Source organism: Microcaecilia unicolor, chromosome 10 (genome assembly GCF_901765095.1).
Source record: "Microcaecilia unicolor chromosome 10, aMicUni1.1, whole genome shotgun sequence".
NCBI lineage: Eukaryota > Metazoa > Chordata > Amphibia > Gymnophiona > Siphonopidae > Microcaecilia > Microcaecilia unicolor.
Window position 1 is genome coordinate 118418753 of NC_044040.1, and position 17826 is coordinate 118436578.

The window sequence follows — 17826 nt, forward strand, 5'->3', positions numbered from 1 at the left end:
CATGCGTTCAGTGTTTGTTCGTCTTTCTTTTTGTTCCATTCTCGTTCTAGTTTCCTGACTTGTGTTTTAAGTTTTTTCAGCTCTTCGGTGAACCACGGATTTGTCTTTTTCCTGTGTGATGTTCTGGTTTGGATTGGGGCGATTTTGTCTAATGTTGTTGTGCATAGATCGTCCCATTCTTGGATGAATTGGATGGTGTCAGCGTTTGTTGGCCATTCGTTCTGGTAAATCTGTTGCCAGAATATTGTGGGGTCTATTTTTCCTCTCGTTGTGTATGTTGTTCGACCCTTTTTATTGATTGTGTTTGTGTGTGTTTTTCGCCAGCAGAGACAGACATTTGCTTTATGGTGGTCTGACCATAGTGTAGGTGTCCATCTTGTGTCAGTGAGTATGATAGTTGAGTCCGGTTTGAATTTGTTTGTTATGATATCAAGTGTGTGTCCTTTTTCGTGTGTTGGTTGTGTGTTGGGTATTGGCCAAGACCGAGCTTATTGTCTTCCCACCCAAACCCACTTCCCCTCTCCAGCCACTCTCTATCTCAGTTGATAACACCCTCATCGTCCCCGTCTCATCTGCCCGCAACCTCGGAGTCATCTTCGACTTCTCCCTCTCCTTCTCTGCGCATATCCAGCAGATAGCCAAGACTTGTCGCTTCTTCCTCTATAACATTAGCAAAATTCGCCCTTTCCTCTCTGAGCACACCACCCGAACTCTCATCCACTCTCTCATTACCTCTCGCCTTGACTACTGCAACCTACTCCTCACTGGCCTCCCACTTAGCCATCTATCCCCCCTTCAGTCCGTTCAGAACTCGGATGCACGTCTTATCTTCTGCCTCGACCAATATACTCATATCACTTCACTGGCTTCCGATCAGGTACCGCATACAGTTCAAGCTTCTCCTACTAACCTACAAATGCACTCGATCTGCAGCCCCTCCTTACCTCTCTATCCTCATCTCCCCTTATGTTCCTACCCGTAACCTCTGCTCTCAAGACAAATCCCTCCTCTCAGTACCCTTCTCCACCACCGCCAACTGCAGGCTCCGCCCTTTCTGCCTCGCCTCACCCCATGCTTGGAATAAACTCCCTGAGCCCATACGCCAGGCCCCCTCCCTGCCCTCTTCAATCCTTGCTCAAGCCAACCGCTTCATGTCGCCTTCGGCATCTAACCACTACACCTCTATTCAGGAAATCTTGACTGTCCCAACTTGACATTTCTTCCTTTAGATTGTAGCTCCTTCTAGCAGGGACTGTCCTTCTTTGTAAACGGTACAGCGCTGCGTAACCCTAGTAGTGCTCTAGAAATGTTGAGTGTAGTAGTAATAACAACAAACAATAACGTTGAGCAGACCAGACCAGATCAGGGCTAGCAGTCTTGCGAAAAACCCTATAGAAAGAAAGAAGAAAGAAAGAAAGAAAGAAAGAAGAAGAAAGAAAGAAGAAAGAAGAAAGAAAGAAAGAAGAAAGAAAGGAGGTCAGATGCTTTTAGAACAACCGCCCAAAACCTTAAAAGAAAAAAAATAAACTGTGTAGCATCTCAGAAGTCTAAGTGCATGGTTAAGAAGAGAGCTAGTGCCACAGAGCTGGAAGATATATTTTGAGAAAAAAAATCATGTGTTTTGTGCACGATGGCTCGGAAGAATGCATGAAATCAAAATTGGACCTCTTTCAATTGTCACCCACACAAACCAGTATCGAAAAAAGCATTTATGTGGAAATATCGCTTTCATTGGCTTTATCAGAAATCGCACCACTTGACTTTTACATAGCCATCACAGTGAAGATTATTTGGATTTCAACAATACGTTGTTGTACCTGATCTGTAAGATCATGAAAGAAGATGGAATGGACATTGCAGGAGCAGCCAGTGGCACCAGAAAATTATCAGATAGCCTCCCTCTTCAGCCATCTGGATGTCATGATCGAAGATAGACTCATCAGTCACAGTAACAACTGCTACCCTTATAGAGCCCTCATAGAACTTCTTCTCAATTATGGCAAAGGGCCCCTCAAAACACAGTTTATGAGCGATCTGCTTTAAAAGACTCATCTAGGAGCCATTAGTTCACTAACCCTTGCTGTCGCAATGCCGGTTTCAACAAAATGGTACAATTTACAGCCAGTAGACAGAAGGTAGAATTACCGGGCCATTTACACAGCGATCCGTTTTTCCAAGAAAAACTTCTGTTCAATAACGTAGATGTTAAGATAAAACTGATGAGAAGTAAAGATGCCTCCTGTCTGCATCATTGTTCTTAAAGAGAGTAAAAGTGTCATTGTGGGTAAGACTGAGTCACGCTGAAGTGCTGTTGAAGTCCAATGTCAAGTATGCCACTGATCGCGTAGGGCTGAAGGTGTTTAGCATACCCGCTGGAGTTCGCGTTAACCAGTAAAACCTCTTTTTGTGGCAGTTGCCCAAACTCATCATCCTGGATTTTATGGACAACTAGTAAAAAAGGCCCACTTCTGTAAGAAATTAAACGGGCGCTAGCAAGGTTATATTCAAATGGTGATTGTTGTTAACCAAACAGTTCATAGGAAAGGGCTTTAATGAGAAGGAATAATTGTGAAGGGTGTATAATGAGGAAGATAGTCCATGAGTATGGCATGTTATTTATTTATTTTTTGTTATTCATGTGTTCCCCTGTCCTACCCCCATGTGCACCAACCCCCTTCCCCATGTCCACCAACCGTCCTCTCTCCCCTGCCCGTTAAAACGGGCGACATATTTGTTGTGAAAAATGTAATGAAATATGTGTGTGCGTCTGTCTAAAAGAGAGAGAGAGAGAGAGTGTGAGAGAGAGTTCATAGAGAGCCAGAGAGAGAGTGAGAGTGTGTATATGTGTGTGTGTGTGTCCTCACAGCACTGCAGCCTACAGCTGGCACAAAAAAAACCCCAAGGGGGGGCCTTTTAAAGTTGTACTCCATCTGTCAAACACAGGGGCTGGAGGTCCATGGGTCCACCAGGCCCTGACTACCCCTGCACCAAGCAATGGGGCTAGAGGTCCGGTGGACCTCCAGTTCCCCCCCCCCCCCCCCCAATTTCAGGGAGGGCTGGAGATCCGGTGGGTCTCCAGCCCCCCCAACCCCCCAGTTGGGGCGCCGACCAAACCCACTGGGCGCCGACCAAACCCCCCCAAGCAACAGGGGGGCTGGAGGTCCGATGGACCGCCGGTCCACCCTCCCCAACCCAACCCACAGCATTGGCAAGGGTCCCTGTGTGATGGTGTCACTCCACCTGCCTGCCCACCTACCTTGGTTGGAGGAAGGACGCAGCCTGCCTCCCTCCTCTTCCTTCGACGCCACAAATGGCGATGCCCAGTCCTGCCCAGTGCATCCTGGGATGCACTGTGTGGGGTACACACCATATAAGGGAGTTTCTCCCTTATATGGTGTGTAGCCCCGACCAGCGCATACCAGGATGCACTGGGCAGGGCTGGGCGACGCCATTTGTGCGTTGAAGGAAGAGGAGGGAGGCAGGCTGCATCTCTCCTCCAACCAAGGTAGGGGGGCGGGCAGCGGATGGAGTGACACTATCACACAGGGGCCCTTGCTAATGCTGGGGTTGGGGAGACTGGCAGTCCAGCGGACCTTCAGCCCCCCTGTCGCTGGGGGGGGGGGGGCTTGGTCGGCGTCCACTGGACCACCAGGGACCATTTGCTGGGGGGTTGGGGGGGCTGGAGACCCACCCGATCTCCAGCGCTCCCTGAACCTGGGGGGGGGGGGAATCGTCGGGGGGACCGGAGGACCGCCGGACCTACAGTCCCCTGTCGCTGAGGGGGTGGTTTGCATCATTGGGGGGAATGGGGGCCTGCCAGCATGCAAATGCAGTTGAGGACGTCCAAAATTTGGACGTTTCTGTGACGGGGCAGTAGAGGATTTCCAAATTTTGGACGTTTCTGCAATGGGCAGTTAAGGACGTCTAAAATTGGATGTTTCTATGAGAAACAGCCATTTTCTTCCTCTAATTCTTCCTCGCTTTCTGCAATGGGTGCCATGGGTGGCTTCAATGCAGGGGCGGCTTTGAGTGCTGTATCTGATGTTTCAGCCAGAGTTCCTCTCTATTGGTTGAGTTCAAGTGCTCCTGCTACTGGCCTTCCTCCCTCTCTAGAGCCTTCTTTTTGACTGCGATGCCGTTGTTCATGACAGCTGATTCCCACACTCCCTCCCTTCAATCGTTCCTCCCTTTGATTTCCATGCCCCCTCCTGCCCTCGAGCCGTTTTTTTTGTTTTGGCTGTCAAGTTGTATGGTGTTTCGGGAGGGCAGTTGTTGAGCGAGTCAGTGGCGTCAGGCAGGCTCGAGCCTTTTTTTTTTGTCAAGCTGTATGGTGGTTCAAATATGCGTGAGCCAGTTGGTGGGGGGGGGGGGGGGGGGGGGGGGTTGGATCAGCAGTGAGGCATGCTTTTTTTCTCTCTCCGAGTTCTGATGTGTACGTTATAATGGGTACAGTGACGTCAGCCTGTGCTACGGAGCCTAGCAGACCTACTCCGAAGAAGTCACGAACACAGGCAGCAAGACCCATAGAACGTTAGGGTGAGAATTATTATATAGGGTGAGGCTTATGTGGATGGTGAATGTGCTGGGAAAACCTCTTCAACCAGACTTTGAACATGGCCACTGTTTTGGTACAAGCTAGCAGTATGGAGTTTTACAGAGGTTACACTTTGCTGGCTTTTGTTCTGTCACCTGACCATGAATGCTTTGCCCTATACTGTAAACATGATCATCATCTACGGGGTTTTTGACAATGTAATAGAAGTTAACCAGCGAAGGAACGTACTGTTTGACTACATGTAAATAGCAAAAAAAAAAAAAAAAAAGCATCAAGAGTCTTCAAAAAAGGGGACACAGTTCCTTTAATCGTATGGCTTGAACATCAATCTTCCATAAAATAACCCGACACGGGCTGTGTTTCTTTGCACAGCACCTGCGTCAGGAGTCTGTGTTAAACATATTCAACATTATAATTTAAACAAAGCAAATAAAATTACACTACTCAAGAAAGCATAAAGAATATTAGCATGAAAACAGTAAAATGTGTCAGGGAAGTGAGCATGCATATTTGTAATTTATTGTGTAAAATGCATTGTGTGTGCACTGTGAAAAAGTGAAGATACTTACCTGCAGTGCTTTTTTTGTAGAAAAAAAGGTGCCGGTACTCATTATGGGCGGGGTCACCACATATGGCTCCACCCCTATGATAGCCACACCCACATTAACCACACCCCCTATACCAGCCATGGCGCATATAAACAGACATCATTGAAAATATTATAGTACTATAGGAGAAAAAAATAATATGATTTTTTTCATGATAAATAATCTCTGTAAGCTCTTACAGCTCCAGTATACCCAGTGCAAAATAAGACAGCCAATGTAAATTCTCAAATTGGACATATTACAAACACTAAAATGAAAATAAAATGATTTTTTTTCTACCTTTGTTGTCTGGTGACTGTTTTTCTTTCCATATTGGTCCCAGTCTGTGATTCTGCTTTCCTTTGTTTTCGCTTAACTCTTCTGTGCCATTTGTCATTTTTGTCTCCTTTTTCTTTGCTTTCTTCAATATTTTTCAGGCTCTCTCTCTGTCCAGATTTAATTCATTCTTACTATCCATTCTTTAATTTCCTTCATCTACCTGTGGCTTTTCATCTTTTCCTCACCCTTGTTCTCCCCATGCCCCTTCCTCTTATTCTCCAGTCTTTCTCTATTCCCCTTTTCCATCCAGCAGCTCTGCTTCCTCTCCCCATCCTTCCAGTGTCTCCCCTATTTCTTTATGCATTCTTCCATCCAGCGTCTTCCCTCTTTCTCTCCCCATCCTTCCGTTTTCCCCCTCTCTCTCCCCATCCTTCCATCTGTTTTTCCCCCTCTCTCTCCCCATCCTTCCATCTGTTTTCCTTCTCTCTCTCCCCATCCTTCCATCTGTTTTTCCCTTTCTCCCCAATCCTTCCATCTGTGTTTTCCCTATCTCTCCCCATCCTTCTATCTGTTTTTCCCCTCTCTCCCCAATCCTTCCATCTGTTTTCCCCCTCTCTCCCCAATCCTTCCATCTGTTTTTCCCTCTCTCTCCCCATCCTTCCCTCTATTGGTTTCCCTCTCTCTCCCCAATCCTTCCCTCTGTTGGTTTCCCTCTTTCCCCAATCCTTCCCTCTGTTGGTTTCCCTCTCTCCCCAATCCTTCCCTCTGTTGGTTTCCCTCTTTCTCTCTCTCCCCAATCCTTCCCTCTGTTGGTTTCCCTCTTTCCCTCTCTCCCCAATCCTTCCCTCTGTTGGTTTCCCTCTTTCCCCAATCCTTCCCTCTGTTGGTTTCCCACTCTCCCCAAACCTTCCCTCTGTTGGTTTCCCTCTCTTCCCAATCCTTCCCTCTGTTGGTTTCCCTCTCTCCCCAATCCTTCGTCCCCAAGGCTCTTTATTGCATGCCTTTGTCTTTTCAATCTGGTGCTGTGATAACGGTATGTTACCTTTCAGAGTGTTAAGGGTTGTCTCTGCTATAGCCGCTATTAAGTCATCTAACGCGATACCAAGGATGGCCTCTCTCTGGTGGGGCGAAGACTGATCTAAAAGTTTTAAAAGCTCCAGGTTCCTCTTCAGACCTCTAGACAAGTTGTTGCCTGTGAGAGTGCAATTACAGCATGTAGAAAAAGCGGCAGCTCGATGCTTCTTTTTATAGATGCCCAATGTTTTCTCACTGAATACGACCACCAAAACGGGGTGTGATAAAGTCACCTCCAGGATAGTTGGGTTAAGGCAGTTTCAGTCTGAACTACAAGTCCCAGAAGGCATTGCAGGCAAGGAGCCAGGGGGTGAGATGGAAAACCCGGGCTGGACTCCTAGCTGCAAGCAGGGAGGACATGGGTGTAAGCTAATAGGAGGTGTAGATTGGCTGCCACTAGGGGGAAAGAGAGATAGGAAACCCTGTGTGCAGGAGCTCCTCATTAGGCTCATGCTCAACTCAGCTGGTATGGGTGTGTAGAGAAGCTAATGAGTGGAGAATGATTGGTTGTGAAGGCAGAAGCCAGGGATTGATTAGGCAGGTGGGAAGGAGTCTCATTAGTTCAGTTCAGGAGAGAGAAGGAGAGAAGTATTTGCAGGCTGAAAATCCTTGAGCAGGGAGGTCCCTAAAGTACTGAAGCAGGCTGAGATTCCTTGGGTGAGAGGAAGTCCCAAAAGTATTGAATTCACTGTGAAGCTGATGCAGGGGAAAACCCTTGGGTAGAAGGAGTCCCTAAAATATTGAACTCTCCTGAAGGTAAAGAGGATAGAAGGTAGAAAATGCTGCTTGGTGACTGAACTGAAAGAACTGTTTGTCTGGGGAATTGAATTATTGTTTATTGTGCACTGGATAAAGAGCCCAGACTGAAGCCTGTATTGAATCCTGGTATGTGCTATGCTGCTGTTGGAACTGTGTACTAAAAACCTGCATGGAATAAAAGTCCTTAAGATTGAAGTTACTGGTGGACGTCTATTTATTCATTGTACCGGGAGCCCGTTGGCTGGAGGAGATTGTTCTATCCTTGGCTGCACAAGAGAGGCGCCTGGTTACAGGGGGGAAAGATGTAACATACATAGTAACATAATATGTTGGTCCTCAATCTGTAAGCCTCGGGCGCCATCACATTCAAATCCACAACGAGATAGACGTACTGTTTTCCGGTAGCATTTTCAAAGGCCTCGAGAAAGAAACACGTCTTACCTGGATACCTATATCTGGCAAGAACAGCTAACTGCTGTTTCTCTCTCGGATTCTTACACAACACCATATATTTTGTATTTAAGGTGATGGTGAGGCTTGTTCTGCCTTGACAAAAAATGTTTTGAATGATATTTATACATAACTAGTGGGAAAGGCCCGTTTCTGGCAGTGATGAAACGGGCCCTAGCCGGCACCGGACTCCCTTCCCCTCCTCTTACGCTTGTCTCCCTGGTGGTCTAGAGGTACCTGTTCAGTCGGGGCAGAAAAGAAAGAGCCCCCTCTTTCCTGCCCGTAGTGGTGCTGCTTGGTTCCTTGCTGCATCGTGTTGGAGTCCGGCTGTCGGCGTTTAAAATGGCCGCTGTGAGTTGAAGTCTCGCGATGCAGCTTCAACTCTCGGCGGCCATTTTGATTCACCGAGAGCCGGACTCAGACACGATGCAGCCGGGCAGCTAGCAGCAGCGCTGCGGGCATGATAGCGGGGTTTCCTTCGTTCCTGCCCAAGCAAACAGGTACCGCTAGACCACCAGGGATATTGGCGTAAGGGGATGGGAGGTGACAGGGGGGTGGGAAAGTGTTGAGGGGAAGAGTGTGTTACCGGGGGCGGGCCGGTACCTTCAAAGTGGCGGGGCGATGTGTTGAAAGGGGCTGGGGTGCTGGTCACGTCGGCGTTTGCGGCTGGGATTTGTTGGAAGGGGAGGAGTAGGGAAACACGCGTGATTTGCTTTTTTTTTTTCGTGTCCCGCCCTCGTCATCACGTGTGACGCGAGGGTGGGGCCTGGCGACATGGTGAGTGTTGTGGCTTCACCACCACGAAGTTACGAACCTGTGTGTGAGTGCCTGCAGTGACGTCAGTGTCTTCAGAACGTTGAGGGTGCGTTTTATTATAGTAGATACTTACATTTCTGTGGTATGTATATTTGGTAAAGGCCTTTTCAATTTCATCATTTTTACAACTAGTCTCCATAAAATCATCGACAGTGACTAGATTAACTTTATGGGGTGGAAGCAACAGGTCATCGTTAAATGTCAATGGCAGTGAATCCATAAAATGTATAAATGGGTAGCGGTTTGAAATACATAGATTGCCACATGTGTACCACCATACAATTTGATCGGGTTTCATGCTGAACATAAGATTGGCGTGTTCTAACAATTTTTTAACAAAGAAACTTTTACAACTATTGGAGGGCCCCCCTATGATGCACGAGAAGAGAAAGGGCAAGCATGCATCAAACTCGTCAGTAGCCATGGAGAAAACAAACTCACGACCGCCTCCAGATCCTAGTTAATTCTGCTTAGAATTCTTTTGTACATGACTTCATAGGGTGGTGCGCATTTCAACATTAGCATTGTAGGTTGGGTAGGGAGTTGTATAAGGGGAGTAGGGCACAGGATTAGCCACATGTTGCCTCTCTATATATACAGCGGCCTGACTGCAGCCGATTAGGCTGGTGGTTTTGCAAAACAAGGGATAGGAGGAGGTGAGGGCCAAGGGGGATGCAGAGAAAGAGATTTGCTTATCTGTAATTTTTTTTCCCCAAAGCAGGGAGGAAAGTACATCTGCCTCACGGTTATTGATTACGTCCACACTTCTTGGAAGGGCAGAACAGGGATTCCCTGTAAGTTTGCTGTTGGCTAGAGAAAGGGGAGGGGGGGTCGTGGTGGAGGCTGCAGACCTATTGATCTCACACAAAATACAGCGTGCTTGCTGAAAAGCTGAGAGAGGGAGGAGAGAGTGAGAAAAATGTATGGGTCTGGTGTACATTCTTTGCCTGTTTGCTGTGTGGGGAGCAGATAAAGACCTAAACAGTCCATCCAGTCTGCCCAACAAGATAAACTCATTTTACACGGTATGTGATACTTTATATGTATACCAGAGTTTGATTTGTCCCTGCCTTTCTCAGGACACAGACCATAAAAGTCTGCCCAGCCCTGTTCCTGTACTAAAAGTTCTGAAGCTAACGAAGCTCCTTAAAATTTACACTCCAGCCCATCCATATCTATTCAGCCACTATCAGGGCACAGATCGTAGAAGTCCACCCAGCATTGGTTTTACTCTCCGATTACTGGGTAGGGCTATGACATCACATTCAGTGACATCAGTAGGGGTGGGGATGGGCGGTTCCTCGCTTCTGATTGTCTGAGAACCCAAAAATCAATTAGCTTGACAAATGCAGGTGAGATATACTACTAAGATATAAGAGATGTACTTGTACCGATAAACGATTTTCAAGGGTGACGATGCAGAAGAAATGAAGAATCTCAGTGACCCTGGAAGATGTACTGAATCAAATTGACAAGTTAAAAGAGTGGAGTGGAGGAGTAGCCTGGGTAAGTTACTTAACCCTCCATTGCCCCAGGTACAAAAACCTTAGATTGTGGGCTCCCTAGGGATCAAGAAAGTACCTGTATATAATGTGTACAGCGCTGCAGTAATCTGCCGGGTTGGTCGTGAGCCCTTGAGCCCAGGCCGAGGCCTGCTGGTAGCAGGGACCAAGGCCTAGGGGAGACCGACCCGCCACTACACAACCCAACTATCCAACACCCCTAGCCTACCCACATGCAGCACCTCAGGAAGAAAGGGAAATAGGCATTCAAGCGGGCCTCACGGCCGAACCGGAACACTCAGAGCCAATCATAAGGGCCTCACAGCCGAACCGGAACCGATACACACACAGGGAGGGGAGAAAGGAACACCGAAGTCCCCAAGGGACCCGAGGTGCCAGCCACGCACTGAATAACCAACCACGGTGAATAACCAATCACGGAGGCTTCACAGACCCAGGACAGAACCTCCTCCCCTGAATAACAAGGAGAGACGCCAAAGGAACCAGAGCGGGGTGCCACACCCTCCCAGGGGACTAGCGCAGGAAGGGCAAACTAACACAGGAAGCACAGGCCTAAGATAGGTTTTACAGCAAACACATTCCACAATTTAGGTTTATACCCACCCACCCCAAGACTGACATTTCCTAAATCCCTATTCTAACTATACTACTTATCACAACTTAACTCCACCCAAATTACAACTTTCTCAAATTGCTGAGGAGTAAAGTTAATCTTGTATACTGTCAAGCCTCATCATAAAATACCTATTCATACCCATTCAACAAATCAACAGCACTTAGCTGACACTTTGGAACTTATAATCCCACCCACCCCAGGGTTTGCCACTCATTTATAGACAAACCAAACCTCATTAACTTTACTCAATCATACACAGGCAGTCTTGCAGGCTGTTACTCCAACATAGTACACCTGTTCATACCCATTCAACCAATCAGGATGACTTTTATTCTCTGCAGTAATTGTGATACTTTAGTATCAAGGCCAATCATCTGGAGACTTAAAGCTTGTCCTATCTGTCTTCAGCTATCTACTTTAAAACAAGAGCTCTGTAAAGTAATGCAAGAATTAGATGCAATTAAAGCAACTTATAGGACTGTGCAGAATCATAACTTCTCACCACTGCCTCAAAGAATAAAGCCACATAAGAACAGATGGTTCACAGTAGGCTCAGGCAGACTTCATCATGTGACACAGAAGCATCCGCCCGCACAAGTGTTGCCACTACAAAATTCTTTTGCTCCACTACAGCACTCTGATGTTAATGAAAATAAAACTGAAGCGGAAAAAAAAGAAAAAGCAAGGAAGGGGGAACAAAAATATGAGAAGGTACCCAAAGAGAAAACACCCTCACAAATCACTAAAACCAAAACACATACTAGGAAATGTACATGGAAAGCAATGACCACAAATGCTCACAGTCTAAGCAATAAAATTCATGACCTTCAAGCCCTGATTTTGGAGGCTGACTTGGACATAGTTGCAGTCACAGAGACATGGCTCAATGGTTCCCACGAATGGGATGTAAACATACCAGGCTATAATCTTTTTAGGAAGGATAGAGAGGGACGTATAGGTGGAGGAGTAGCTCTGTATGTGAGAAATGATATCGCAGCGACTGAAATGACAGGGAACTGGGGAAAGGAAGAAGCGATATGGATCACCTTAAAAAGAGAGGATAGAACCTTGGTCTACGTGGGTGTTGTCTATAGACCCCCGACACAATTGGAAGAACTAGATAAAGATCTGATCGCTGATATTCAAAAGTTGGGGAAGAAAAGAGAGGTGCTGTTGTTGGGAGATTTTAATCTGCCGGATGTAGATTGGAAGGTTCCGTCTGCAAAATCGGTAAGAAGTAGAGAGATTGTGGATGCTTTCCAAAGTGCTCTGCTCAGACAAATGGTGAACGAACCCACGAGGGAGGGAGCCACGTTGGATCTGGTGCTCACGAATGCGGATAGTGTGTCAAATGTCCGAGTGGCTGCACACCTGGGAAACAGTGACCATCAAACGGTTTGTTTTGATGTAACGGCTCATGTGGATGGCAGCCACTCTAAACTCAAAGTCCTGGATTTCAAGCGAGCTGACTTTAACAAAATGGGAGAATACCTGAGGAAGGAGCTGATGGGCTGGGAGGACATACGAGAAGTGGAAGGACAGTAGTCCAGGCTAAAAGAAGTAATAAACAGGGCCACAGACCTTTATGTAAGGAGAGTAAATAAAAGCAAGAGAAAAAGGAAACCGATATGGTTCTCAAAGCAAGTGGCTGAGAAAATAAAGATTAAAGAGTTAGCGTTCCAGAAATATAGAAAATCTCAAGAGGAGGAACATGGGGAGGAATACCGGATGAAACTGAAAGAAGCCAAGAGAGAGGTACGTCTGGCGAAGGCGCAAGCGGAAGAACAAATGGCTAGAAATGTAAGGAGGGGAGACAAAAACTTCTTCAGGTATATTAGTGAAAGGAGAAAGACTATAAAGGGAATTGTGAGACTAAAAGATACAACAAAACGCTATGTAGAAAATGATGAAGAAAAAGCCAATTTGCTAAATAGATACTTTTGTTCTGTTTTCACTGAAGAAAACCCTGGGGAAGGACCGAGAGGGACTAGCAAAAGTACACCTGAGAATGAGGTGGATAGAGCGCCGTTCACAGAAGAGAGTGTGTATCAACAACTTGGAAAGCTAAAGGTGGACAAAGCCATGGGGCCGGACGGGATCCACCCCAGAATACTGAGGGAGCTCAGAAAGGTTCTGGCGGGTCCTCTTAAAGACTTGTTTAATAAATCCTTGGAGACGGGAGAGGTTCAGAGGGATTGGAGAACGGCGGAGGTGGTCCCTCTTCACAAAAGTGGGGATAGGGAAGAAGCTGGAAACTACAGGCCAGTAAGCCTCACTTCAGTTACTGGAAAAGTAATGGAAGCCATGCTGAAGGAAAAGATAGTGAATTTCCTGGAAGCCAATAAGTTGCAAGATCCGAGACAACATGGTTTCACCAAAGGGAAATCGTGCCAAACGAATCTCATTGAATTCTTTGACTGGGTGACCGGAGAATTAAATCAAGGACGTGCTATGGACGTCATCTACTTAGATTTCAGCAAGGCTTTCGACACGGTTCCCCACAGGAGGCTCTTAAATAAACTAGACGGCCTGAAGATAGGACCCGAAGTGGTGAACTGGATTAGGAACTGGTTGACGGACAGACGCCAGAGGGTGGTGGTGAATGGAGTTCGCTCGGAGGAGGGAAAGGTGAGTAGTGGAGTGCCTCAGGGATCGGTGCTGGGGCCGATTCTGTTCAATATATTTGTGAGTGACATTGCCGAAGGGTTACAAGGTAAAGTTTGCCTTTTTGCGGATGACACCAAGATTTCCAACAGAGTGGACACCCCGGAGGGTGTGGAAAACATGAAAAAAGATCTGAAGAAGCTAGAAGAATGGTCTAACGTTTGGCAATTAAAATTCAATGCGAAGAAATGCAAAGTGATGCACTTAGGGAGTAGAAATCCAAGGGAGACGTATGTGTTAGGCGGGGAGAGTATGATAGGCACGGACGGGGAGAGGGATCTTGGGGTGATAGTATCTGAGGACCTGAAGGCGACGAAACAGTGCGACAAGGCAGTGGCAGTAGCTAGAAGATTGCTAGGCTGTATAGAGAGAGGAGTGACCAGCAGAAGAAAGGAGGTTTTAATGCCCCTGTATAAGACGTTGGTGAGGCCCCACCTGGAGTATTGTGTTCAGTTTTGGAGGCCGTATCTTGCGAAGGATGTTAAAAAAATGGAAGCGGTGCAAAGAAAAGCTACGAGGATGGTATGGGATTTACGTTCCAAGACGTATGAAGAGAGGCTTGCTGACCTGAACATGTACACCCTGGAGGAAAGGAGGAACAGGGGTGATATGATACAGACGTTCAAATATTTGAAAGGTATTAATCCGCAAACGAATCTTTTCCGGAGATGGGAAGGCGGTAGAACGAGAGGACATGAAATGAGATTGAAGGGGGGCAGACTCAGGAAAGATGTCAGGAAGTATTTTTTCACGGAGAGGGTGGTGGACGCTTGGAATGCCCTCCCGCGGGAGGTGGTGGAGATGAAAACGGTAACGGAGTTCAAACATGCGTGGGATATGCATAGAGGAATCCTGTGCAGAAGGAATGGATCCTCAGAAGCTTAGCTGAAATTGGGTGGCGGAGCAGTTGGGGGGAAGAGGGGGTGGTGGTTGGGAGGCGAGGATAGGGGAGGGCAGACTTATACGGTCTGTACCAGAGCCGCTGATGGGAGGCGGGACTGGTGGTTGGGAGGCGGGAAATACTGCTGGGCAGACTTATATGGTCTGTGCCCTGAAAAGGACAGGTACAATTTCAAGGTAAGGTATACACATATGAGTTTGTCTTCGGCAGACTAGATGGACCATGCAGGTCTTTTTCTGCCGTCATCTACTATGTTACTCTGTAACCACAAGAGGATACGGAGAAAACAGCAAGAAGACTGCCCTGCCTCACGAACACCGCAGCCAGGAACCCCCCCCCCCCCCCCCCAGGACAGAAGGGGAAAAAGAACACACTAGAACCACAGTGGCCAGACACCGGGACAGGAAACAAAAGGTAGACAAGCCCTCAAATCAGAGGCCAGAGGAAAGACACAAAAGGGATGAGAAAAATCCCTTAACTACACAGAGGACAGAGGCAGAGACACAGTACATAAGGGGTTAAACTTACTGAGCCAGAAGTCAGAGGCAGGAGCACGGAGAAAAGAGATCACTAAGTAAACAAACAACCTGAGAGAAGGCTCGCAGACTGGTAGCCTGCCGAGTCTGCCTCTGAACGGGAGTACAAACAAAGCAGCTGGCCTCCCACAGAGAACTGCAAGCAGCGGGGGACAGCCCAGCTGGAGGCAAGTGGACTGATTACCCACACCCGCACGCTGACAGAAACGAGCCCAGACAAAGCAAACTAAACAGCAGGCTGAGTACACATACAGACACACACACGCTGCCCCCAGATATCCCAAACAAAGGGAAAGTAAAATAAATCCCTGAACAGGGAACACAGATACACAACCAGAGTAACGTTCTGACAGAGAACTGTAAAGGCTTTAGGCCGCCAAGAAATGTAACGCCAAAGAAGGGAAAGCAGGAACATGTGGGCTTAAGTACTACCCACTGACGTCAGCTCAAACCCTGACAGCCAATCAGGAATGGAGTCCACAGCCCTCCCCTGCCAGACCGGCAGAATCATAACAGCTGCGTATGTCTGGTATCGCTATATAAATGATTAGTAGTAGTAGTAGTTAAAGAGTGATAAATCACCTGGATTGGATGGCATATACCCCAGGGTACTGAAAGAACGCAAACATGAAACTGCTGATCTGTTGTTAGTGATCTGTAACTTGTTAAAATCATCCATACGACCTGAAGATTGGAGGGTGGCCAATATAACGCCGATTTGTAATAGGGTTTACAGTGGTGATCTGGAAATTTCAGAGAGGTAAGCCAGACTTCAGCGCTGGGGAAAATAGTGGAAATGATTATAGAGAATAAAATTATGGAACACACACACAAACATGGTTTAATGGGACAGAGTAAGCATGGGTTCAGCTAAGGGAAGTCTTGCTTCACCTATTTGCTTCATTTCTTTGAAGGCATAAATAAACAAGGTGAGCCTGTTGATGTAGTGTATCTAGTTTTTCAGAAAGCTTTTGACAAAGTTCCTCCTGAGAGACTCCTGAAAAAATTAAAGAGTCATGGGATAGGAAGCAATGCCCTTCTCTGGATTAGGAATTGGACATTAATAGAAAATAGAAGGCAGGATTAAATGGCTACTTTTCTCAATGGAGGAGGGTGAATAGTGGAATGCCGCAGGGATCTGTACTGGGACCAGTGCTATTTAACATATTTATAAATGATCTGGAAAATGCAACAATGTGATTAAGTTTGCAGACGACACAAAACTATTCAAAGTTGTCAAAACACATGCAGACTGTGAAAAACTGCAGGAAGACCTTAAGAAACTGGAAGACTGGGCATACAAATGGCAGATGAAATTTAATGTGGACAAATGCAAAGTGATGCACATTGGAAAGAATAATCCAAACTGACTGGCGGGGAAGGGAGGGGAGAGGGTACTCCAGGACCGACTTGGGAAGGGAAAATTAGGTTCTTACCTTGGTAATCTTCTTTCCTTTAGTAATAGCAGATGAATCCATTATGAGTGGGTTGTGTCCACCTACTAGCAGGGGGAGATAGAGAGCACTGAAAAACCATAGTGCCCCATGGCCAGCTAGCTCCATCTGCCTCTTCAGTATTTGAAGCTTCCAAAGCAGTGTCACACTGCAAAGTGAGGTTACTAACCTGTAGCAGGTATTCTCCGAGGACAGCAGGCTGATTGTTCTCACTGATAGGTGACATCTACGGCAGCCCCAGGATCGGAAGATCTTCCTAGCAACAGAAGTTTGCTAGCTCTCACGAGATCCGAATGCATCGCGCATGCACGACCGTCTTCCCGCCCGCTACAGCGTGCTCCTCAGTCCAGTATAAAGCAAAGACAAGGGAAGACACAACTCCAAAGGGGAGGACGGCGGGTTTGTGAGAACAATAAGCCTGTAGTCCTCGGAGAATACCTGCTACAGGTTAGTAACCTCGCTTTCTCCGAGGACAAGCAGGCTGCTTGTTCTCACTGATGGGGTATCCCTAGCCCCCAGGCTCACTCAAAACAACAAACATTGGTAAATTAGGCCTCGCAACGGCGAGGACATAACCAGAACCAACTGAGAGTGCAGCCTGGAACGGAATAAAAATGGGCCTGGGGGGTGGAGTTCGATTCTAGACCCCAAACAGATTCTGCAGCACCGACTGCCCGAACCGACTGTCGCGTTGGGTATCCTGCTGTAGGCAGTAATGAGATGTGAATGTGTGGACAGATCACTACGTCGCAGCCTTGCAAATCTCTTCAATAGTGGCTGACTTCAAGTGGGCTACCGACGCTGCCATGGCTCTAACATTATGAGCCGTGACATAACCCTCAAGAGCCAGCCCAGCCTGGGCGTAAGTGAAGGAAATGCAATCTGCTAGCCAATTGGATATGGTGCGTTTCCCCACAGCCACTCCCCTCCTGTTGGGATCAAAAGAAACAAACAATTGGGCGGACTGTCTGTTGGGCTGTGTCCGCTCCAGAAAGAAGGCCAATGCTCTCTTGCAGTCCAATGTGTGCAGCTGACGTTCAGCAGGGCAGGAATGAGGACGGGGAAAGAATGTTGGCAAGACAATTGACTGGTTCAGATGGAACTCCGACACAACCTTTGGCAAGAACTTAGGGTGAGTGCGGAGGACTACTCTGTTATGATGAAATTTGGTGTAAGGGGACTGGGCTACCAGGGCCTGAAGCTCACTGACTCTACGAGCTGAAGTAACTTCCACCAAGAAAATGACTTTCCAGGTCAAGTACTTCAGATGGCAGGAGTTCAGTGGCTCAAAAGGAGGTTTCATCAGCTGGGTGAGAACGACATTGAGATCCCATGACACTGTAGAAGGCTTGACAGGGGGCTTTGACAAAAGCAAACCTCTCATGAAGCGAACAACTAAAGGCTGTCCTGAGATCGGCTTACCTTCCACACGGAAATGGTATGCACTGATTGCACTAAGGTGGACCCTTACAGAGTTGGTCTTGAGACCAGACTCAGACAAGTGCAGAAGGTATTCAAGCAGGGTCTGTGTAGGACAAGAGCGAGGATCTAGAGCCTTGCTGTCACACCAGACGGCAAACCTCCTCCATAGAAAGAAGTAACTCCTCTTAGT

The 17826-nt window shown here is 47.2% G+C and overlaps 1 protein-coding gene across 1 annotated transcript in view; it reads right to left on the minus strand.

Moving 5' to 3' along the window:
• Positions 1–17826, minus strand: part of SLCO2A1 (solute carrier organic anion transporter family member 2A1) — a 915614-nt gene that overhangs the window by 439808 nt on the left and 457980 nt on the right.